Source organism: Petromyzon marinus, chromosome 10 (genome assembly GCF_048934315.1).
Source record: "Petromyzon marinus isolate PM22_M1 ecotype Great Lakes invasive population chromosome 10, UKy_Petmar_22M1.pri1.0, whole genome shotgun sequence".
Lineage (NCBI taxonomy): Eukaryota > Metazoa > Chordata > Hyperoartia > Petromyzontiformes > Petromyzontidae > Petromyzon > Petromyzon marinus.
The window spans coordinates 5,448,619-5,472,936 of record NC_133676.1 but is presented as its reverse complement, the minus strand read 5'-3'; positions in this window follow the sequence as shown (position 1 = coordinate 5,472,936).

Sequence of the window (24,318 nt, the reverse complement as noted above, 5' to 3'; positions counted from 1 at the left end):
GGTGTTTAGAAGGTGCTATGGGTGTTCAGAAGGTGCTATGCGTGTTGAGACGTTGCTATGGGTGTTTAGAAGGTGCTATGGGTGTACAGAAGGGGCTATCGGTGTTTAGAAGGTGCTCTGGGTGTTTCAAAGGTGCTATGGGTGTTTTGAAGGTGCTATGGGTGTTCAGAAGTTGCTATGGGTGTTCAGAACGTGCTATGGGTGTTTAGAAGGTGCTGTGGGTGTTCAGAAGGTGCTTTGGTTGCTCAGAAGATGCTATGAGTGTTCAGACGGTGCTATGGGTGCTCAGAAGGTGCTATCGGTGTTCAGAAGGTGCTATAGGTGTTCAGAAGGTGCCATGTGTGTTTAGAAGTTGCTACGGGTGTTAAGAAGGTGCTCTGGGTGTTCAGAAGCTGCTATGGGTGTTCAGAAGGTGCTATGGGTGTTTAGAAGGTGCTATGGGAGTTTAGAAGGTGCTATGGGTTTTTAGAAGGTGCTATGGGTGTTTAGAAGGTGGTGAAGGTTCTCACAAGGTGCTATGGTGTTCAGAAGGTGCTATGCGTGTTTAGAAGGTGCTATGGCTGTTTAGAAGGCGCTATGGGTACTCAGAAGGTGCTATGGGTGTTCAGAAGGTGCTATGGGTGTTCGGAAGGTCCTATGGGTGTTTAGAAAGTGCTATGGGTGTTCAGTAGGTGCTATGGGTGTTCAGACGGTGGTATGGGTGTTCAGAACGTGATATGGGTGTTCAGAAGGTGCTATGGGTGTTTAGAAGGAGCTATGGGTGTTTAGAAGGTGCTATGGGTGTTCAGAAGGTGCTATGCGTGTTTAGAAGGTGCTTATGGCTGTTTAGAAGGTGCTATGGGTCCTCAGAAGGTTCTATGGGTGTTCAGAAGGTGTTTTGGGTGTTCAGTAGGTGCTGTGGGTGTTCAGACGGTGGTATGGGTGTTCAGAACGTGCTATGGGTGTTCAGAAGGAGCAATGGGTGCTTAGAAGGTGCTATGGGTGTTTAGAAGGTACTATGGGTGTTTAGAAGGTACTATGGGTGTTTAGAAGGTGCTATGGGTGTTCAGAAGGTGCTATGGGTGTTGAGACGTTGCTATGGGTGTTTAGAAGGTGCTATGGGTGTTCAGAAGGAGCAATGGGTGCTTAGAAGGTGCTATGGGTGTTTAGAAGGTACTATGGGTGTTTAGAAGGTACTATGGGTGTTTATAAGGTGCTATGGGTGTTCAGAAGGTGCTATGGGTGTTGAGACGTTGCTATAGGTGTTTAGAAGGTGCTATGGGTGTACAGAAGGGGCTATCGGTGTTTCGAAGGTGCTCTGGGTGTTTCAAAGGTGCTATGGGTGTTCATTAGGAGCTATGGGTGTTTAGAAGGTGCTATGGTTGTTCAGAAGGTGCTATGGGTGCTTAGAAGGTGCTATGGGTGTTCAGAAGTTGCTATGGGTGTTTAGAAGGTGCTGTGGGTGTTCAGAAGGTGCTATGGGTGTTGAGACGTTGCTATGGGTGTTTAGAAGGTGCTATGGGTGTTCAGAAGGAGCAATGGGTGCTTAGAAGGTGCTATGGGTGTTTAAAAGGTACTATGGGTGTTTAGAAGGTACTATGGGTGTTTAGAAGGTGCTATGGGTGTTCAGAAGGTGCTATGGGTGTTGAGACGTTGCTATAGGTGTTTAGAAGGTGCTATGGGTGTACAGAAGGGGCTATCGGTGTTTCGAAGGTGCTCTGGGTGTTTCAAAGGTGCTATGGGTGTTCATTAGGAGCTATGGGTGTTTAGAAGGTGCTATGGTTGTTCAGAAGGTGCTATGGGTGCTTAGAAGGTGCTATGGGTGTTCAGAAGTTGCTATGGGTGTTTAGAAGGTGCTGTGGGTGTTCAGAAGGTGGTATGGGTGTTCATAAGGGGCTATGGGTGTTTAGAAGGTGCTATAGGTGTTTCGAAGGTGCTATGGGTGTTCAGAAGGGGCAATGGGTGTTTAGAAGGTGTTTTGGGTGTTCAGTAGGTGCTATGGGTGTTCAGAAGGAGCTATGGGTGTTTAGAAGGTGCTATGGGTGTTCAGAAGGTGCTATGGGTGTTGAGAAGTGGCTATGGGTGTTTAGAAGGTGCTATGGGTGTACAGAAGGGGCTATCGGTGTTTAGAAGGTGCTCTGGGTGTTTCGAAGGTGCTATGGGTGTTCAGAAGGGACAATTGGTGCCTAGAAGGTACTATGGGTGTTTAGAAGGTGCTATGGGTGTTTTGAAGGTGCTGAAGGTTCTCAGAAGGTGCTATGGGTGTTCATTAGGAGCTATGGGTGTTGAGAAGGTGCTATGGGTGTTCAGAAGGTGCTATGGGTGCTCAGAAGGTGCTATGGGTGTTCAGAAGTTGCTCTGGGTGTTTAGAAGGTGCTGTGGGTGTTAAGAAGGTGGTATGGGTGTTCAGAAGGGGCTATGGGTGTTTAGAAGGTGCTATGGGTGTTTCGAAGGTGCTATGGGTGTTCAGAAGGGGCAATGGGTGTTTAGAAGGTGTTATGGGTGTTCAGAAGGTGCTATGGGTGTTCAGAAGATGCTATGGGTGTTCACAAGGATCTATGGGTGTTTATAAGGTGCTATGGGTGTTAAGAAGGTGCTATGGGTGTTTAGAACGTGGTTTGGGTGTTCAGAAGGTGCTATGGGTGTTTAGAAGGTGCTATGGGTGTTCAGAAGGTGCTCTGGGTGTTCAGAAGGTGCTATGGGTGTTCAGAATGTGCTATGGGTGTTTGGAAGGTGTTTTGGGTGTTCAGTAGGTGCTATGGGTGTTCATTTGGGAGCTATGGATGTTCAGAAGGAGCTATGGGTGTTTTGAAGGTGCTATGGGTGTTCAGAAGGCGCTATGGGTGCTCAGAAGGTGCTATGGGTGTTTAGAAGGTGCAATGGGTGTTAGAAGGTGCTATGGGTGTTTAGAAGGTACTATGGGTGTTTAGAAGGTGCTATGGGTGTTCAGAGGGTCCTATAGGTGTTTAGAAGGTGCTATGGGTGTTTGAAAGGTGCTACGGGTGTTTAGAAGGTGCTCTGGGTTTTCAGAAGCTGCTATGTGTGTTCAGAAGGTGCTATGGGTGTTTAGAAGGTGCAATGGGTGTTTAGAAGGTGCTATGGGTGTTCAGAAGGTTCTATGCATGTTTAGAAGGTGCTATGGGTGTTCAGAAGGTGCTATGGGTGTTTAGAAGGTGCTATGGGTGTTTAGAAGGTGCTATGGGTGTTCAGAAGGTTCTATGCGTTTTTAGAAGGTGCTATGGGTGTTCAGAAGGTGCTATGGGTGTTTAGAAGGTGCTATAGGTGTTTAGAAGGGGCTATGGGTGTTCAGAAGTTGCTATGGGTGTTCAGAACGTGCTAGGGTGTTTAGAAGGTGCTGTGGGTGTTCAGAAGGTGCTATGGTTGCTCAGAAGATGCTATGAGTGTTCAGACGGTGCTATGGGTGCTCAGAAGGTGCTATCGGTGTTCAGAAGGTGCTATATGTGTTCAGAAGGTGCTATGTGTGTTTAGAAGGTGCTACGGGTGTTAAGAAGGTGCTCTGGGTGTTCAGAAGGTGGTATGGGTGTTCAGAAGGTGCTATGGGTGCTCAGAAGGTGCTGTGGGTGTTCAGAAGATGCTATAGGTGTTCAGAAGGTGCTATGGGTGTTTAGAAGGTGCTACGGGTGTTTAGAATGTGCTCTGGGTGTTCAGAAGCTGCTATGGGTGTTCATAAGGCGCTATGAGTGTTCAGAAGGTGCTATGGCTGTTTAGAAGGTGCTATAGGTGTTCAGAAGTTTCTATGGGTGTTCAGAATGTGCTATGGGTGTTCAGAAGGAGCTATGGGTGTTTATAAGGTGCTATGGGTGTTCAGAAGGTGCTGTGGGTGCTCAAAGGGTGCTATGGGTGTTTAGAAGGTGCTATGGGTGTTAGAAGGTGCTATGGGTGGTTAGAAGGTTATATGGGTGTTTAGAAGGTGCTATGGGTGTTCAGAATGTTATATGCGTGTTTAGAAGGTGCTATGGGTGTTCAGAAGGTGCTATGGGTGTTTAGAAGGTGCTATAGGTGTTTAGAAGGTGCTATGGGTGTTCAGAAGTTGGTATGGGTGTTCAGAACGAGCTATGGCTGTTTAGAAGGTGCTGTGGGTGTTCAGAAGGTGCTATGGTTGCTCAGAAGATGCTATGAGTGTTCAGACGGTGCTATGGGTGCTCAGAAGGTGCTATCGGTGTTCAGAAGGTGCTATAGGTGTTCAGAAGGTGCTATGTGTGTTTAGAAGGTGCTACGGGTGTTAAGAAGGTGCTCAGGGTGTTCAGAAGCTGCTATGGGTGTTCAGAAGGTGCTATGGGTGTTTAGAAGGTGCTATGGGAGATTAGAAGGTGCTATGGGTTTTTAGAAGGTGCTATGGGTGTTTAGAAGGTGCTATGGGTGTATAGAAGGTGCTATGGGTACTCAGAAGGTGCTATGGGTGTACAGAAGGTGCTATGGGTGTTCGGAAGGTCCTATGGGTGTTTAGAAAGTCCTATGGGTGTTCAGTAGGTGCTATGGGTGTTCAGACGTTGGTATGGGTGTTCAGAACGTGATATGGGTGTTCAGAAGGTGCTATGGGTGTTCAGAAGGAGCTATGGGTGTTTAGAAGGTGCTATGGGTGTTCAGAAGGTGCTATTCGTGTTTAGAAGGTGCTATGGCTGTTTAGAAGGTGCTATGGGTCCTCAGAAGGTTCTATGGGTGTTCAGAAGATATTTTGGGTGTTCAGTACGTGCTATGGGTGTTCAGACGGTGGTATGGGTGTTCAGAACGTGATATGGGTGTTCAGAAGGTGCTATGGGTGTTCAGAAGGAGCTATGGGTGTTTAGAAGGTGCTATGGGTGTTCAGAAGGTGCTATGCGTGTTGAGACGTTGCTATGGGTGTTTAGAAGGTGCTATGGGTGTACAGAAGGGGCTATCGGTGTTTAGAAGGTGCTCTGGGTGTTTCAAAGGTGCTATGGGTGTTTTGAAGGTGCTATGGGTGTTCAGAAGTTGCTATGGGTGTTCAGAACGTGCTATGGGTGTTTAGAAGGTGCTGTGGGTGTTCAGAAGGTGCTTTGGTTGCTCAGAAGATGCTATGAGTGTTCAGACGGTGCTATGGGTGCTCAGAAGGTGCTATCGGTGTTCAGAAGGTGCTATAGGTGTTCAGAAGGTGCCATGTGTGTTTAGAAGGTGCTACGGGTGTTAAGAAGGTGCTCTGGGTTTTCAGAAGCTGCTATGGGTGTTCAGAAGGTGCTATGGGTGTTTAGAAGGTGCTATGGGAGTTTAGAAGGTGCTATGGGTTTTTAGAAGGTGCTATGGGTGTTTAGAAGGTGCTATGGGAGTTTAGAAGGTGCTATGGGTTTTTAGAAGGTGCTATGGGTGTTTAGAAGGTGCTGAAGGTTCTCACAAGGTGCTATGGGTGTTCAGAAGGTGCTATGCGTGTTTAGAAGGTGCTATGGCTGTTTAGAAGGCGCTATGGGTACTCAGAAGGTGCTATGGGTGTTTAGAAAGTGCTATGGGTGTTCAGTAGGTGCTATGGGTGTTCAGACGGTGGTATGGGTGTTCAGAACGTGATATGGGTGTTCAGAAGGTGCTATGGGTGTTTAGAAGGAGCTATGGGTGTTTAGAAGGTGCTATGGGTGTTCAGAAGGTGCTATGCGTGTTTAGAAGGTGCTTATGGCTGTTTAGAAGGTGCTATGGGTCCTCAGAAGGTTCTATGCGTGTTCAGAAGGTGTTTTGGGTGTTCAGTAGGTGCTATGGTTGTTCAGACGGTGGTATGGGTGTTCAGAACGTGCTATGGGTGTGCAGAAGGAGCAATGGGTGCTTAGAAGGTGCTATGGGTGTTTAGAAGGTACTATGGGTGTTTAGAAGGTACTATGGGTGTTTAGAAGGTGCTATGGGTGTTCAGAAGGTGCTATGGGTGTTGAGACGTTGCTATGGGTGTTTAGAAGGTGCTATGGCTGTTTAGAAGGCGCTATGGGTACTCAGAAGGTGATATGGGTGTTCAGAAGGTGCTATGGGTGTTCGGAAGGTCCTATGGGTGTTTAGAAAGTGCTATGGGTGTTCAGTAGGTGCTATGGGTGTTCAGACGGTGGTATGGGTGTTCAGAACGTGATATGGGTGTTTAGAAGGTGCTATGGGAGATTAGAAGGTGCTATGGGTTTTTAGAAGGTGCTATGGGTGTTTAGAAGGTGCTATGGGTGTATAGAAGGTGCTATGGGTACTCAGAAGGTGCTATGGGTGTACAGAAGGTGCTATGGGTGTTCGGAAGGTCCTATGGGTGTTTAGAAAGTCCTATGGGTGTTCAGTAGGTGCTATGGGTGTTCAGACGTTGGTATGGGTGTTCAGAACGTGATATGGGTGTTCAGAAGGTGCTATGGGTGTTCAGAAGGAGCTATGGGTGTTTAGAAGGTGCTATGGGTGTTCAGAAGGTGCTATTCGTGTTTAGAAGGTGCTATGGCTGTTTAGAAGGTGCTATGGGTCCTCAGAAGGTTCTATGGGTGTTCAGAAGATATTTTGGGTGTTCAGTACGTGCTCTGGGTGTTCAGACGGTGGTATGGGTGTTCAGAACGTGATATGGGTGTTCAGAAGGTGCTATGGGTGTTCAGAAGGAGCTATGGGTGTTTAGAAGGTGCTATGGGTGTTCAGAAGGTGCTATGCGTGTTGAGACGTTGCTATGGGTGTTTAGAAGGTGCTATGGGTGTACAGAAGGGGCTATCGGTGTTTAGAAGGTGCTCTGGGTGTTTCAAAGGTGCTATGGGTGTTTTGAAGGTGCTATGGGTGTTCAGAAGTTGCTATGGGTGTTCAGAACGTGCTATGGGTGTTTAGAAGGTGCTGTGGGTGTTCAGAAGGTGCTTTGGTTGCTCAGAAGATGCTATGAGTGTTCAGACGGTGCTATGGGTGCTCAGAAGGTGCTATCGGTGTTCAGAAGGTGCTATAGGTGTTCAGAAGGTGCCATGTGTGTTTAGAAGGTGCTACGGGTGTTAAGAAGGTGCTCTGGGTTTTCAGAAGCTGCTATGGGTGTTCAGAAGGTGCTATGGGTGTTTAGAAGGTGCTATGGGAGTTTAGAAGGTGCTATGGGTTTTTAGAAGGTGCTATGGGTGTTTAGAAGGTGCTATGGGAGTTTAGAAGGTGCTATGGGTTTTTAGAAGGTGCTATGGGTGTTTAGAAGGTGCTGAAGGTTCTCACAAGGTGCTATGGGTGTTCAGAAGGTGCTATGCGTGTTTAGAAGGTGCTATGGCTGTTTAGAAGGCGCTATGGGTACTCAGAAGGTGCTATGGGTGTTTAGAAAGTGCTATGGGTGTTCAGTAGGTGCTATGGGTGTTCAGACGGTGGTATGGGTGTTCAGAACGTGATATGGGTGTTCAGAAGGTGCTATGGGTGTTTAGAAGGAGCTATGGGTGTTTAGAAGGTGCTATGGGTGTTCAGAAGGTGCTATGCGTGTTTAGAAGGTGCTTATGGCTGTTTAGAAGGTGCTATGGGTCCTCAGAAGGTTCTATGCGTGTTCAGAAGGTGTTTTGGGTGTTCAGTAGGTGCTATGGTTGTTCAGACGGTGGTATGGGTGTTCAGAACGTGCTATGGGTGTGCAGAAGGAGCAATGGGTGCTTAGAAGGTGCTATGGGTGTTTAGAAGGTACTATGGGTGTTTAGAAGGTACTATGGGTGTTTAGAAGGTGCTATGGGTGTTCAGAAGGTGCTATGGGTGTTGAGACGTTGCTATGGGTGTTTAGAAGGTGCTATGGCTGTTTAGAAGGCGCTATGGGTACTCAGAAGGTGATATGGGTGTTCAGAAGGTGCTATGGGTGTTCGGAAGGTCCTATGGGTGTTTAGAAAGTGCTATGGGTGTTCAGTAGGTGCTATGGGTGTTCAGACGGTGGTATGGGTGTTCAGAACGTGATATGGGTGTTCAGAAGGTGCTATGGGTGTTTAGAAGGAGCTATGGGTGTTTAGAAGGTGCTATGGGTGTTCAGAAGGTGCTATGCGTGTTTAGAAGGTGCTTATGGCTGTTTAGAAGGTGCTATGGGTCCTCAGAAGGTTCTATGGGTGTTCAGAAGGTGTTTTGGGTGTTCAGTAGGTGCTATGGGTGTTCAGACGGTGGTATGGGTGTTCAGAACGTGCTATGGGTGTTCAGAAGGAGCAATGGGTGCTTAGAAGGTGCTATGGGTGTTTAGAAGGTACTATGGGTGTTTAGAAGGTGCTATGGGTGTTTAGAAGGTGCTATGGGTGTTCAGAAGGTGCTATGGGTGTTGAGACGTTGCTATAGGTATTTAGAAGGTGCTATGGGTGTACAGAAGGGGCTATCGGTGTTTCGAAGGTGCTCTGGGTGTTTCAAAGGTGCTATGGGTGTTCATTAGGAGCTATGGGTGTTTAGAAGGTGCTATGGTTGTTCAGAAGGTGCTATGGGTGCTCAGAAGGTGCTATGGGTGTTCAGAAGTTGCTATGGGTGTTTAGAAGTTGCTGTGGGTGTTCAGAAGGTGGTATGGGTGTTCATAAGGGGCTATGGGTGTTTAGAAGGTGCTATGGGTGTTTCGAAGGTGCTATGGGTGTTCAGAAGGGGCAATGGGTGTTTAGAAGGTGTTTTGGGTGTTCAGTAGGTGCTATGGGTGTTCAGAAGGAGCTATGGGTGTTTAGAAGGTGCTATGGGTGTTCAGAAGGTGCTATGGGTGTTTAGAAGGAGCTATGGGTGTTTAGAAGGTGCTATGGGTGTTCAGAAGGTGCTATGCGTGTTTAGAAGGTGCTTATGGCTGTTTAGAAGGTGCTATGGGTCCTCAGAAGGTTATATGGGTGTTCAGAAGGTGTTTTGGGTGTTCAGTAGGTGCTATGGGTGTTCAGACGGTGGTATGGGTGTTCAGAACGTGCTATGGGTGTTCAGAAGGAGCAATGGGTGCTTAGAAGGTGCTATGGGTGTTTAGAAGGTACTATGGGTGTTTAGAAGGTGCTATGGGTGTTTAGAAGGTGCTATGGGTGTTCAGAAGGTGCTATGGGTGTTGAGACGTTGCTATAGGTATTTAGAAGGTGCTATGGGTGTACAGAAGGGGCTATCGGTGTTTCGAAGGTGCTCTGGGTGTTTCAAAGGTGCTATGGGTGTTCATTAGGAGCTATGGGTGTTTAGAAGGTGCTATGGTTGTTCAGAAGGTGCTATGGGTGCTCAGAAGGTGCTATGGGTGTTCAGAAGTTGCTATGGGTGTTTAGAAGGTGCTGTGGGTGTTCAGAAGGTGGTATGGGTGTTCATAAGGGGCTATGGGTGTTTAGAAGGTGCTATGGGTGTTTCGAAGGTGCTATGGGTGTTCAGAAGGGGCAATGGGTGTTTAGAAGGTGTTTTGGGTGTTCAGTAGGTGCTATGGGTGTTCAGAAGGAGCTATGGGTGTTTAGAAGGTGCTATGGGTGTTCAGAAGGTGCTATGGGTGTTGAGAAGTGGCTATGGGTGTTTAGAAGGTGCTATGGGTGTTCAGAAGGTGCTATTCGTGTTTAGAAGGTGCTATGGCTGTTTAGAAGGTGCTATGGGTCCTCAGAAGGTTCTATGGGTGTTAAGAAGGTATTTTGGGTGTTCAGTACGTGCTATGGGTGTTCAGACGGTGGTATGGGTGTTCAGAACGTGATATGGGTGTTCAGAAGGTGCTATGGGTGTTCAGAAGGAGCTATGGGTGTTTAGAAGGTGCTATGGGTGTTCAGAAGGTGCTATGCGTGTTGAGACGTTGCTATGGGTGTTTAGAAGGTGCTATGGGTGTACAGAAGGGGCTATCGGTGTTTAGAAGGTGCTCTGGGTGTTTCAAAGGTGCTATGGGTGTTTTGAAGGTGCTATGGGTGTTCAGAAGTTGCTATGGGTGGTCAGAACGTGCTATGGGTGTTTAGAAGGTGCTGTGGGTGTTCAGAAGGTGCTTTGGTTGCTCAGAAGATGCTATGAGTGTTCAGACGGTGCTATGGGTGCTCAGAAGGTGCTATCGGTGTTCAGAAGGTGCTATAGGTGTTCAGAAGGTGCCATGTGTGTTTAGAAGGTGCTACGGGTGTTAAGAAGGTGCTCTGGGTTTTCAGAAGCTGCTATGGGTGTTCAGAAGGTGCTATGGGTGTTTAGAAGGTGCTATGGGAGTTTAGAAGGTGCTATGGGTTTTTAGAAGGTGCTATGGGTGTTTAGAAGGTGCTGAAGGTTCTCACAAGGTGCTATGGGTGTTCAGAAGGTGCTATGCGTGTTTAGAAGGTGCTATGGCTGTTTACAAGGCGCTATGGGTACTCAGAAGGGGCTATGGGTGTTTAGAAAGTGCTATGGGTGTTCAGTAGGTGCTATGGGTGTTCAGACGGTGGTATGGGTGTTCAGAACGTGATATGGGTGTTCAGAAGGTGCTATGGGTGTTTAGAAGGAGCTATGGGTGTTTAGAAGGTGCTATGGGTGTTCAGAAGGTGCTATGCGTGTTTAGAAGGTGCTTATGGCTGTTTAGAAGGTGCTATGGGTCCTCAGAAGGTTCTATGCGTGTTCAGAAGGTGTTTTGGGTGTTCAGTAGGTGCTATGGGTGTTCAGACGGTGGTATGGGTGTTCAGAACGTGCTATGGGTGTTCAGAAGGAGCAATGGGTGCTTAGAAGGTGCTATGGGTGTTTAGAAGGTACTATGGGTGTTTAGAAGGTACTATGGGTGTTTAGAAGGTGCTATGGGTGTTCAGAAGGTGCTATGGGTGTTGAGACGTTGCTATGGGTGTTTAGAAGGTGCTATGGCTGTTTAGAAGGCGCTATGGGTACTCAGAAGGTGATATGGGTGTTCAGAAGGTGCTATGGGTGTTCGGAAGGTCCTATGGGTGTTTAGAAAGTGCTATGGGTGTTCAGTAGGTGCTATGGGTGTTCAGACGGTGGTATGGGTGTTCAGAACGTGATATGGGTGTTCAGAAGGTGCTATGGGTGTTTAGAAGGAGCTATGGGTGTTTAGAAGGTGCTATGGGTGTTCAGAAGGTGCTATGCGTGTTTAGAAGGTGCTTATGGCTGTTTAGAAGGTGCTATGGGTCCTCAGAAGGTTCTATGGGTGTTCAGAAGGTGTTTTGGGTGTTCAGTAGGTGCTATGGGTGTTCAGACGGTGGTATGGGTGTTCAGAACGTGCTATGGGTGTTCAGAAGGAGCAATGGGTGCTTAGAAGGTGCTATGGGTGTTTAGAAGGTACTATGGGTGTTTAGAAGGTGCTATGGGTGTTTAGAAGGTGCTATGGGTGTTCAGAAGGTGCTATGGGTGTTGAGACGTTGCTATAGGTATTTAGAAGGTGCTATGGGTGTACAGAAGGGGCTATCGGTGTTTCGAAGGTGCTCTGGGTGTTTCAAAGGTGCTATGGGTGTTCATTAGGAGCTATGGGTGTTTAGAAGGTGCTATGGTTGTTCAGAAGGTGCTATGGGTGCTCAGAAGGTGCTATGGGTGTTCAGAAGTTGCTATGGGTGTTTAGAAGGTGCTGTGGGTGTTCAGAAGGTGGTATGGGTGTTCATAAGGGGCTATGGGTGTTTAGAAGGTGCTATGGGTGTTTCGAAGGTGCTATGGGTGTTCAGAAGGGGCAATGGGTGTTTAGAAGGTGTTTTGGGTGTTCAGTAGGTGCTATGGGTGTTCAGAAGGAGCTATGGGTGTTTAGAAGGTGCTATGGGTGTTCAGAAGGTGCTATGGGTGTTGAGACGTGGCTATGGGTGTTTAGAAGGTGCTATGGGTGTACAGAAGGGGCTATCGGTGTTTAGAAGGTGCTCTGGGTGTTTCGAAGGTGCTATGGGTGTTCAGAAGGGGCAATTGGTGCCTAGAAGGTTCTATGGGTGTTTAGAAGGTGCTATGGGTGTTTTGAAGGTGCTGAAGGTTCTCAGAAGGTGCTATGGGTGTTCATTAGGAGCTATGGGTGTTGAGAAGGTGCTATGGGTGTTCAGAAGGTGCTATGGGTGCTCAGAAGGTGCTATGGGTGTTCAGAAGTTGCTCTGGGTGTTTAGAAGGTTCTGTGGGTGTTAAGAAGGTGGTATGGGTGTTCAGAAGGGGCTATGGGTGTTTAGAAGGTGCTATGGGTGTTTCGAAGGTGCTATGGGTGTTCAGAAGGGGCAATGGGTGTTTAGAAGGTGTTATGGGTGTTCAGAAGGTGCTATGGGTGTTCAGAAGATGCTATGGGTGTTCACAAGGATCTATGGGTGTTTATAAGGTGCTATGGGTGTTAAGAAGGTGCTATGGGTGTTTAGAACGTGGTTTGGGTGTTCAGAATGTGCTATGGGTGTTTGGAAGGTGTTTTGGGTGTTCAGTAGGTGCTATGGGTGTTCATTTGGGAGCTATGGGTGTTCAGAAGGAGCTATGGGTGTTTTGAAGGTGCTATGGGTGTTCAGAAGGCGCTATGGGTGCTCAGAAGGTGCTATGGGTGTTTAGAAGGTGCAATGGGTGTTAGAAGGTGCTATGGGTGTTTAGAAGGTACTATGGGTGTTTAGAAGGTGCTATGGGTGTTCAGAGGGTCTTATAGGTGTTTAGAAGGTGCTATGGGTGTTTGAAAGGTGCTACGGGTGTTTAGAAGGTGCTGTGGGTTTTCAGAAGCTGCTATGTGTGTTCAGAAGGTGCTATGGGTGTTTAGAAGGTGCAATGGGTGTTTAGAAGGTGCTATGGGTGTTCAGAAGGTTCTATGCATGTTTAGAAGGTGCTATGGGTGTTCAGAAGGTGCTATGGGTGTTTAGAAGGTGCTATGGGTGTTTAGAAGGTGCTATGGGTGTTCAGAAGGTTCTATGCGTGTTTAGAAGGTGCTATGGGTGTTCAGAAGGTGCTATGGGTGTTTAGAAGGTGCTATAGGTGTTTAGAAGGGGCTATGGGTGTTCAGAAGTTGCTATGGGTGTTCAGAACGTGCTAGGGTGTTTAGAAGGTGCTGTGGGTGTTCAGAAGGTGCTATGGTTGCTCAGAAGATGCTATGAGTGTTCAGACGGTGCTATGGGTGCTCAGAAGGTGCTATCGGTGTTCAGAAGGTTCTATATGTGTTCAGAAGGTGCTATGTGTGTTTAGAAGGTGCTACGGGTGTTAAGAAGGTGCTCTGGTTGTTCAGAAGGTGGTATGGGTGTTCAGAAGGGGCTATGGGTGTTTAGAAGGTGCTATGGGTGTTCAGAAGGTGCTATGGGTCCTCAGAAGGTGCTGTGGGTGTTCAGAAGATGCTATAGGTGTTCAGAAGGTGCTATGGGTGTTTAGAAGGTGCTACGGGTGTTTAGAATGTGCTCTGGGTGTTCAGAAGCTGCTATGGGTGTTCATAAGGCGCTATGAGTGTTCAGAAGGTGCTATGGGTGTTTAGAAGGTGCTATAGGTGTTCAGAAGGTTCTATGGGTGTTCAGAATGTGCTATGGGTGTTCAGAAGGAGCTATGGGTGTTTATAAGGTGCTATGGGTGTTCAGAAGGTGCTGTGGGTGCTCAAAGGGTGCTATGGGTGTTTAGAAGGTGCTATGGGTGTTAGAAGGTGCTATGGGTGGTTAGAAGGTTCTATGGGTGTTTAGAAGGTGCTATGGGTGTTCAGAATGTTATATGCGTGTTTAGAAGGTGCTATGGGTGTTCAGAAGGTGCTATGGGTGTTTAGAAGGTGCTATAGGTGTTTAGAAGGTGCTATGGGTGTTCAGAAGTTGGTATGGGTGTTCAGAACGAGCTATGGCTGTTTAGAAGGTGCTGTTTGTGTTCAGAAGGTGCTATGGTTGCTCAGAAGATGCTATGAGTGTTCAGACGGTGCTATGGGTGCTCAGAAGGTGCTATCGGTGTTCAGAAGGTGCTATAGGTGTTCAGAAGGTGCTATGTGTGTTTAGAAGGTGCTACGGGTGTTAAGAAGGTGCTCTGGGTGTTCAGAAGCTGCTATGGGTGTTCAGAAGGTGCTATGGGTGTTTAGAAGGTGCTATGGGAGATTAGAAGGTGCTATGGGTTTTTAGAAGGTGCTATGGGTGTTTAGAAGGTGCTATGGGTGTATAGAAGGTGCTATGGGTACTCAGAAGGTGCTATGGGTGTACAGAAGGTGCTATGGGTGTTTGGAAGGTCCTATGGGTGTTTAGAAAGTCCTATGGGTGTTCAGTAGGTGCTATGGGTGTTCAGACGTTGGTATGGGTGTTCAGAACGTGATATGGGTGTTCAGAAGGTGCTATGGGTGTTCAGAAGGAGCTATGGGTGTTTAGAAGGTGCTATGGGTGTTCAGAAGGTGCTATTCGTGTTTAGAAGGTGCTATGGCTGTTTAGAAGGTGCTATGGGTCCTCAGAAGGTTCTATGGGTGTTCAGAAGGTATTTTGGGTGTTCAGTAGGTGCTATGGGTGTTCAGACGGTGGTATGGGTGTTCAGAACGTGATATGGGTGTTCAGAAGGTGCTATGGGTGTTCAGAAGGAGCTATGGGTGTTTAGAAGGTGCTATGGGTGTTCAGAAGGTGCTATGCGTGTTGAGACGTTGCTATGGGTGTTTAGAAGGTGCTATGGGTGTACAGAAGGGGCTATCGGTGTTTAGAAGGTGCTCTGGGTGTTTCAAAGGTGCTATGGGTGTTTTGAAGGTGCTATGGGTGTTCAGAAGATGCTATAGGTGTTCAGAAGGTGCTATGGGTGTTTAGAAGGTGTTACGGGTGTTTAGAATGTGCTCTGGGTGTTCAGAAGCTGCTATGGGTGTTCATAAGGCGCTATGAGTGTTCAGAAGGTGCTATGGGTGTTTAGAAGGTGCTATAGGTGTTCAGAAGGTTCTATGGGTGTTCAGAATGTGCTATGGGTGTTCAGAAGGAGCTATGGGTGTTTGTAAGGTGCTATGGGTGTTCAGAAGGTGCTGTGGGTGCTCAAAGGGTGCTATGGGTGTTTAGAAGGTGCTATGGGTGTTAGAAGGTGCTATGGGTGGTTAGAAGGTTCTATGGGTGTTTAGAAGGTGCTATGGGTGTTCAGAATGTTATATGCGTGTTTAGAAGGTGCTATGGGTGTTCAGAAGGTGCTATGGGTGTTTAGAAGGTGCTATAGGTGTTTAGAAGGTGCTATGGGTGTTCAGAAGTTGGTATGGGTGTTCAGAACGAGCTATGGCTGTTTAGAAGGTGCTGCGGGTGTTCAGAAGGTGCTATGGTTGCTCAGAAGATGCTATGAGTGTTCAGACGGTGCTATGGGTGCTCAGAAGGTGCTATCGGTGTTCAGAAGGTGCTATAGGTGTTCAGAAGGTGCTATGTGTGTTTAGAAGGTGCTACGGGTGTTAAGAAGGTGCTCTGGGTGTTCAGAAGCTGCTATGGGTGTTCAGAAGGTGCTATGGGTGTTTAGAAGGTGCTATGGGAGATTAGAAGGTGCTATGGGTTTTTAGAAGGTGCTATGGGTGTTTAGAAGGTGCTATGGGTGTATAGAAGGTGCTATGGGTACTCAGAAGGTGCTATGGGTGTACAGAAGGTGCTATGGGTGTTCGGAAGGTCCTATGGGTGTTTAGAAAGTCCTATGGGTGTTCAGTAGGTGCTATGGGTGTTCAGACGTTGGTATGGGTGTTCAGAACGTGATATGGGTGTTCAGAAGGTGCTATGGGTGTTCAGAAGGAGCTATGGGTGTTTAGAAGGTGCTATGGGTGTTCAGAAGGTGCTATTCGTGTTTAGAAGGTGCTATGGCTGTTTAGAAGGTGCTATGGGTCCTAAGAAGGTTCTATGCGTGTTCAGAAGGTAGTTTGGGTGTTCAGTATGTGCTATGGGTGTTCAGACGGTGGTATGGGTGTTCAGAACGTGATATGGGTGTTCAGAAGGTGCTATGGGTGTTCAGAAGGAGCTATGGGTGTTTAGAAGGTGCTATGGGTGTTCAGAAGGTGCTATGCGTGTTGAGACGTTGCTATGGGTGTTTAGAAGGTGCTATGGGTGTACAGAAGGGGCTATCGGTGTTTAGAAGGTGCTCTGGGTGTTTCAAAGGTGCTATGGGTGTTTTGAAGGTGCTATGGGTGTTCAGAAGTTGCTATGGGTGTTCAGAACGTGCTATGGGTGTTTAGAAGGTGCTGTGGGTGTTCAAAAGGTGCTTTGGTTGCTCAGAAGATGCTATGAGTGTTCAGACGGTGCTATGGGTGCTCAGAAGGTGCTATCGGTGTTCAGAAGGTGCTATAGGTGTTCAGAAGGTGCCATGTGTGTTTAGAAGGTGCTACGGGTGTTAAGAAGGTGCTCTGGGTTTTCAGAAGCTGCTATGGGTGTTCAGAAGGTGCTATGGGTGTTTAGAAGGTGCTATGGGAGTTTAGAAGGTGCTATGGGTTTTTAGAAGGTGCTATGGGTGTTTAGAAGGTGCTGAAGGTTCTCACAAGGTGCTATGGGTGTTCAGAAGGTGCTATGCGTGTTTAGAAGGTGCTATGGCTGTTTAGAAGGCGCTATGGGTACTCAGAATGTGCTATGGGTGTTCAGAAGGTGATATGGGTGTTCGGAAGGTCCTATGGGTGTTTAGAAAGTGCTATGGGTGTTCAGTAGGTGCTATGGGTGTTCAGACGGTGGTATGGGTGTTCAGAACGTGATATGGGTGTTCAGAAGGTGCTATGGGTGTTTAGAAGGAGCTATGGGTGTTTAGAAGGTGCTATGGGTGTTCAGAAGGTGCTATGCGTGTTTAGAAGGTGCTTATGGCTGTTTAGAAGTTGCTATGGGTCCTCAGAAGGTTCTATGGGTGTTCAGAAGGTGTTTTGGGTGTTCAGTAGGTGCTATGGGTGTTCAGACGGTGGTATGGGTGTTCAGAACGTGCTATGGGTGTTCAGAAGGAGCAATGGGTGCTTAGAAGGTGCTATGGGTGTTTAGAAGGTACTATGGGTGTTTAGAAGGTACTATGGGTGCTTAGAAGGTGCTATGGGTGTTTAGAAGGTACTATGGGTGTTTAGAAGGTGCTATGGGTGTTCAGAAGGTGCTATGGGTGTTGAGACGTTGCTATAGGTGTTTAGAAGGTGCTATGGGTGTACAGAAGGGGCTATCGGTGTTTAGAAGGTGCTCTGGGTGTTTCAAAGGTACTATGGGTGTTCATTAGGAGCTATGGGTGTTTAGAAGGTGCTATGGTTGTTCAGAAGGTGCTATGGGTGCTCAGAAGGTGCTATGGTTGTTCAGAAGTTGCTATGGGTGTTTAGAAGGTGCTGTGGGTGTTCAGAAGGTGGTATGGGTGTTCATAAGGGGCTATGGGTGTTTAGAAGGTGCTATGGGTGTTCAGTAGGTGCTATGGGTGTTCAGAAGGAGCTATGGGTGTTTAGAAGGTGCTATGGGTGTTCAGAAGGTGCTATGGGTGTTGAGAAGTGGCTATGGGTGTTTAGAAGGTGCTATGGGTGTACAGAAGGGGCTATCGGTGTTTAGAAGGTGCTCTGGGTGTTTCGAAGGTGCTATGGGTGTTCAGAAGGGGCAATTGGTGCCTAGAAGGTACTATGGGTGTTTAGAAGGTGCTATGGGTGTTTTGAAGGTGCTGAAGGTTCTCAGAAGGTGCTATGGGTGTTCATTAGGAGCTATGGGTGTTGAGAAGGTGCTATGGGTGTTCAGAAGGTGCTATGGGTGCTCAGAACGTGCTATGGGTGTTCAGAAGGAGCAATGGGTGCTTAGAAGGTGCTATGGGTGTTTAGAAGGTACTATGGGTGTTTAGAAGGTACTATGGGTGCTTAGAAGGTGCTATGGGTGTTTAGAAGGTACTATGGGTGTTTAGAAGGTGCTATGGGTGTTCAGAAGGTGCTATGGGTGTTGAGACGTTGCTATAGGTGTTTAGAAGGTGCTATGGGTGTACAGAAGGGGCTATCGGTGTTTAGAAGGTGCTCTGGGTGTTTCAAAGGTACTATGGGTGTTCATTAGGAGCTATGGGTGTTTAGAAGGTGCTATGGTTGTTCAGAAGGTGCTATGGGTGCTCAGAAGGTGCTATGGTTGTTCAAAAGTTGCTATGGGTGTTTAGAAGGTGCTGTGGGTGTTCAGAAGGTGGTATGGGTGTTCATAAGGGGCTATGGGTGTTTAGAAGGTGCTATGGGTGTTCAGTAGGTGCTATGGGTGTTCAGAAGGAGCTATGGGTGTTTAGAAGGTGCTATGGGTGTTCAGAAGGTGCTATGGGTGTTGAGAAGTGGCTATGGGTGTTTAGAAGGTGCTATGGGTGTACAGAAGGGGCTATCGGTGTTTAGAAGGTGCTCTGGGTGTTTCGAAGGTGCTATGGGTGTTCAGAAGGGGCAATTGGTGCCTAGAAGGTACTATGGGTGTTTAGAAGGTGCTATGGGTGTTTTGAAGGTGCTGAAGGTTCTCAGAAGGTGCTATGGGTGTTCATTAGGAGCTATGGGTGTTGAGAAGGTGCTATGGGTGTTCAGAAGGTGCTATGGGTGCTCAGAAGGTGCTATGGGTGTTCAGAAGTTGCTCTGGGTGTTTAGAAGGTGCTGTGGGTGTTAAGAAGGTGGTATGGGTGTTCAGAAGGGGCTATGGGTGTTTAGAAGGTGCTATGGGTGTTTCGAAGGTGCTATGGGTGTTCAGAAGGGGCAATGGGTGTTTAGAAGGTGTTATGGGTGTTCAGAAGGTGCTATGGGTGTTCAGAAGATGCTATGGGTGTTCACAAGGATCTATGGGTGTTTATAAGGTGCTATGGTGTTAAGAAGGTGCTATGGGTGTTTAGAACGTGGTTTGGGTGTTCAGAAGGTGCTATGGGTGTTTAGAAGGTGCTATGGGTGTTCAGAAGGTGCTCTGGGTGTTCAGAAGGTGCTATGGGTGTTCAGAATGTGCTATGGGTGTTTGGAAGGTGTTTTGGGTGTTCGGTAGGTGCTATGGGTGTTCATTTGGGAGCTATGGGTGTTCAGAAGGAGCTATGGGTGTTTTGAAGGTGCTATGGGTGTTCAGAAGGCGCTATGGGTGCTCAGAAGGTGCTATGGGTGTTTAGAAGGTGCAATGGGTGTTAGAAGGTGCTATGGGTGTTTAGAAGGTACTATGGGTGTTTAGAAGGTGCTATGGGTGTTTGAAAGGTGCTACGGGTGTTTAGAAGGTGCTCTGGGTTTTCAGAAGCTGCTATGTGTGTTCAGAAGGGCTATGGGTGTTTAGAAGGTGCAATGGGTGTTTAGAAGGTGCTATGGGTGTTCAGAAGGTTCTATGCATGTTTAGAAGGTGCTATGGGTGTTCAGAAGGTGCTATGGGTGTTTAGAAGGTGCTATGGGTGTTTAGAAGGTGCTATGGGTGTTCAGAAGGTTCTATGCGTGTTTAGAAGGTGCTATGGGTGTTCAGAAGGTGCTATGGTTGTTTAGAAGGTGCTATAGGTGTTTAGAAGGGGCTATGGGTGTTCAGAAGTTGCTATGGGTGTTCAGAACGTGCTAGGGTGTTTAGAAGGTGCTGTGGGTGTTCAGAAGGTGCTATGGTTGCTCAGAAGATGCTATGAGTGTTCAGACGGTGCTATGGGTGCTCAGAAGGTGCTATCGGTGTTCAGAAGGTGCTATATGTGTTCAGAAGGTGCTATGTGTGTTTAGAAGGTGCTACGGGTGTTAAGAAGGTGCTCTGGGTGTTCAGAAGCTGCTATGGGTGTTCAGAAGGTGCTATGGGTGTTTAGAAGGTGCTATGGGAGTTTAGAAGGTGCTATGGGTTTTTAGAAGGTGCTATGGGTGTTTAGAAGGTGCTATGGGTGTTTAGAAGGTGCTATGGGTACTCAGAAGGTGCTATGGGTGTACAGAAGGTGCTATGGGTGTTCGGAAGGTCCTATGGGTGTTTAGAAAGTGCTATGGGTGTTCAGTAGGTGCTATGGGTGTTCAGACGGTGGTATGGGTGTTCAGAACGTGATATGGGTGTTCAGAAGGTGCTATGGGTGTTCAGAAGGAGCTATGGGTGTTTAGAAGGTGCTATGGGTGTTCATAAGGTGCTATGGGTGTTGAGACGTTGCTATGGGTGTTTAGAAGGTGCTATGGGTGTACAGAAGGGGCTATCGGTGTTTAGAAAGTGCTCTGGGTGTTTCAAAGGTGCTATGGGTGTTCAGAAGGGGCAATGGGTGCTTAGAAGGTACTATGGGTGTTTAGAAGGTGCTATGGGTGTTTTGAAGGTGCTGAAGGTTCTCAGAAGGTGCTATGGGTGTTCATTAGGAGCTATGGGTGTTTAGAAGGTGCTATTGTTGTTCAGAAGGTGCTATGGGTGCTCAGAAGGTGCTATGGGTGTTTAGAAGGTGCTATAGGTGTTTATAAGGGGCTATGGGTGTTCAGAAGTTGCTATGGGTGTTCAGAACGTGCTAGGGTGTTTAGAAGGTGCTGTGGGTGTTCAGAAGGTGCTATGGTTGCTCAGAAGATGCTATGAGTGTTCAGACGGTGCTATGGGTGCTCAGAAGGTGCTATCGGTGTTCAGAAGGTGCTATATGTGTTCAGAAGGTGCTATGTGTGTTTAGAAGGTGCTACGGGTGTTAAGAAGGTGCTCTGGGTGTTCAGAAGCTGCTATGGGTGTTCAGAAGGTGCTATGGGTGTTTAGAAGGTGCTATGGGAGTTTAGAAGGTGCTATGGGTTTTTAGAAGGTGCTATGGGTGTTTAGAAGGTGCTATGGGTGTTTAGAAGGTGCTATGGGTACTCAGAAGGTGCTATGGGTGTACAGAAGGTGCTATGGGTGTTCGGAAGGTCCTATGGGTGTTTAGAAAGTGCTATGGGTGTTCAGTAGGTGCTATGGGTGTTCAGACGGTGGTATGGGTGTTCAGAACGTGATATGGGTGTTCAGAAGGTGCTATGGGTGTTCAGAAGGAGCTATGGGTGTTTAGAAGGTGCTATGGGTGTTCATAAGGTGCTATGGGTGTTGAGACGTTGCTATGGGTGTTTAGAAGGTGCTATGGGTGTACAGAAGGGGCTATCGGTGTTTAGAAAGTGCTCTGGGTGTTTCAAAGGTGCTATGGGTGTTCAGAAGGGGCAATGGGTGCTTAGAAGGTACTATGGGTGTTTAGAAGGTGCTATGGGTGTTTTGAAGGTGCTGAAGGTTCTCAGAAGGTGCTATGGGTGTTCATTAGGAGCTATGGGTGTTTAGAAGGTGCTACTGTTGTTCAGAAGGTGCTATGGGTGCTCAGAAGGTGCTATGGGTGTTCAGAAGTTGCTATGGTTGTTTAGAAGGTGCTGTGGGTGTTCAGAAGGTGGTATGGGTGTTCAGAAGGGGCTATGGGTGTTTAGAAGGTGCTATGGGTGTTTCGAAGGTGCTATGGGTGTTCAGAAGGGGCAATGGGTGTTTAGAAGGTGGTTTGGGTGTTCAGTAGGTGCTATGGGTGTTCAGACGGTGGTATGGGTGTTCAGAACGTGACATGGGTGTTCAGAAGGTGCTATGGGTGTTCAGAATGAGCTATGGCTGTTTAGAAGGTGCTATGGGTGCTCAGAAGGTGCTATGGGTGTTCAGAAGTTGCTATGGGTGTTTAGAAGGTGCTGTGGGTGTTCAGAAGGTGGTATGGGTGTTCAGAAGGGGCTATGGGTGTTTAGAAGGTGCTATGGGTGTTTCGAAGGTGCTATGGGTGTTCAGAAGGGGCAATGGGTGTTTAGAAGGTGTTTTGGGTGTTCAGTAGGTGCTATGGGTGTTCAGACGGTGGAATGGGTGTTCAGAACGTGATATGGGTGTTCAGAAGGTGCTATGGGTGTTCAGAATGAGCTATGGCTGTTTAGAAGGTGCTATGGGTGTACAGAAGGGGCTATCGGTGTTTAGAAGGTGCTCTGGGTGTTTCGAAGGTGCTATGGGTGTTCAGAAGGGGCAATGGGTGCTTAGAAGGTACTATGGGTGTTTAGAAGGTGCTATGGGTGTTTGGAAGGTGCTGAAGGTTCTCAGAAGGTGCTATGGGTGTTCATTAGGAGCTATGGGTGTTTAGAAGGTGCTATGGGTGTTCAGAAGGTGCTATGGGTGCTCAGAAGGTGCTATGGGTCTTCAGAAGTTGCTATGGGTGTTTAGAAAGTGCTGTGGGTGTTAAGAAGGTGGTATGGGTGTTCAGAAGGGGCTATGGGTGTTTAGAAGGTGCTATGGGTGTTCAGAAGGTGCTATGGGTGCTCAAGACGTGCTATGGGTGTTCATAAGGTGCTATGGGTGTTCAGAAGGTGCTGAAGGTTCTCAGAAGGTGCTATGGGTGTTCGTTAGGAGCTATGGGTGTTAGAAGGTGCTATGGGTGTTTAGAAGGTGCTATGGGTGTTCAGAAGGTGCTATGGGTGTTTAGAAGGTGCTATGGGTGTTCAGAAGGTTCTATGGATGTTCAGAAGGTGCTATGGGTGTTCAGAACGTGCTATGGGGGCTCAGAAGGTGCTATGGGTGTTCAGAAGGTGCTATAGGTGTTCAGAAGGTGCTATGGGTATTTAAAAGGTGATATGGGTGTTAGAAGGTGCTATGGGTGTTTAGAAGTTGCTATGGGTGTTCAGAAGGTGCTTTGGGTGTTTAGAAGGTGCTATGGGTGTTCAGAAGGTTCTATGGGTGTTCAGAAGGTGCTATGGGTGTTCAGAAGATGCTATGGGTTCTTAGAAGGTGCTGTGGGTGTTCAGAAGGTGCTATAGGTGTTCAGAAGGCGCTATGGGTGTTTAGAAGGTGCTACGGGTGTTTAGAAGGTGCTCTGGGTGTTCAGAAGCTGCTGTGGGTGTTCATAAGGCGCTATGAGTGTTCAGAAGGTGCTATGGGTGTTTAGAAGGTGCTATGGGTGTTCAGAAGGTTTTATGGGTGTTCAGAAGGTGCTGTGGGTGTTCAGAAGGATCTATTGGTTTTTATAAGGTGCTATGGGTGTTCAGAAGGTGCTATGGGTGTTTAGAAGGTGCTATGGGTGTTAGAAGGTGCTATGGGTGTTTCCAAGGTGCTATGGGTGTTCAGAGGGTCCTATAGGTGTTTAGAAGGTGCTATGGGTGTTTGAAAGGTGCTACGGGTGTTTAGAAGGTGCTCTGGGTTTTCAGAAGCTGCTATGTGTGTTAAGAAGGTGCTATGGGTGTTTAGAAGGTGCAATGGGTGTTTAGAAGGTGCTATGGGTGTTCAGAAGGTTCTATGCATGTTTAGAAGGTGCTATGGGTGTTCAGAAGGTGCTATGGGTGTTTAGAAGGTGCTATGGGTGTTTAGAAGGTGCTATGGGTGTTCAGAAGGTGCTATGGGTGTTTAGAAGGTGCTATAGGTGTTTAGAAGGGGCTATGGGTGTTCAGAAGTTGCTATGGGTGTTCAGAACGTGCTAGGGTGTTTAGAAGGTGCTGTGGGTGTTCAGAAGGTGCTGTGGTTGCTCAGAAGATGCTATGAGTGTTCAGACGGTGCTATGGGTGCTCAGAAGGTGCTATCGGTGTTCAGAAGGTGCTATATTTGTTCAGAAGGTGCTATGTGTGTTTAGAAGGTGCTACGGGTGTTAAGAAGGTGCTCTGGGTGTTCAGAAGCTGCTATGGGTGTTCAGAAGGTGCTATGGGTGTTTAGAAGGTGCTATGGGAGTTTAGAAGGTGCTATGGGTTTTTAGAAGGTGCTATGGGTGTTTAGAAGGTGCTATGGGTGTTTAGAAGGTGCTATGGGTACTCAGAAAGTGCTATGGGTGTACAGAAGGTGCTATGGGTGTTCGGAAGGTCCTATGGGTGTTTAGAAAGTGCTATGTGTGTTCAGTATGTGCTATGGGTGTTCAGACGGTGGTATGGGTGTTCAGAACGTGATATGGGTGTTCAGAAGGTGCTATGGGTGTTCAGAAGGAGCTATGGGTGTTTAGAAGGTGCTATGGGTGTTCAGAAGGTGCTATGGGTGTTGAGACGTTGCTATGGGTGTTTAGAAGGTGCTATGGGTGTACAGAAGGGGCTATCGGTGTTTAGAAGGTGCTCTGGGTGTGTCAAAGGTGCTATGGGTGTTCAGAAGGGGCAATGGGTGCTTAGAAGGTACTATGGGTGTTTAGAAGGTGCTATGGGTGTTTTGAAGGTGCTGAAGGTTCTCAGAAGGTGCTATGGGTGTTCATTAGGAGCTATGGGTGTTTAGAAGGTGCTATTGTTGTTCAGAAGGTGCTATGGGTGCTCAGAAGGTGCTATGGGTGTTCAGAAGGTGCTATGGGTGTTCAGAAGGAGCTATGGGTGTTTAGAAGGTGCTATGGGTGTTCAGAAGGTGCTATGGGTGTTGAGACGTTGCTATGGGTGTTTAGAAGGTGCTATGGGTGTACAGAAGGGGCTATCGGTGTTTAGAAGGTGCTCTGGGTGTTTCAAAGGTGCTATGGGTGTTCAGAAGGGGCAATGGGTGCTTAGAAGGTACTATGGGTGTTTAGAAGGTGCTATGGGTGTTTTGAAGGTGCTGAAGGTTCTCAGAAGGTGCTATGGGTGTTCATTAGGAGCTATGGGTGTTTAGAAGGTGCTATTGTTGTTCAGAAGGTGCTATGGGTGCTCAGAAGGTGCTATGGGTGTTCAGAAGTTGCTATGGGTGTTTAGAAGGTGCTGTGGGTTTTCAGAACGTGGTATAGGTGTTCAGAAGGGGCTATGGGTGTTTAGAAGGTGCTATGGGTGTTTCGAAGGTGCTATGGGTGTTCAGAAGGGGCAATGGGTGTTTAGAAGGTGTTTTGGGTGTTCAGTAGGTGCTATGGGTG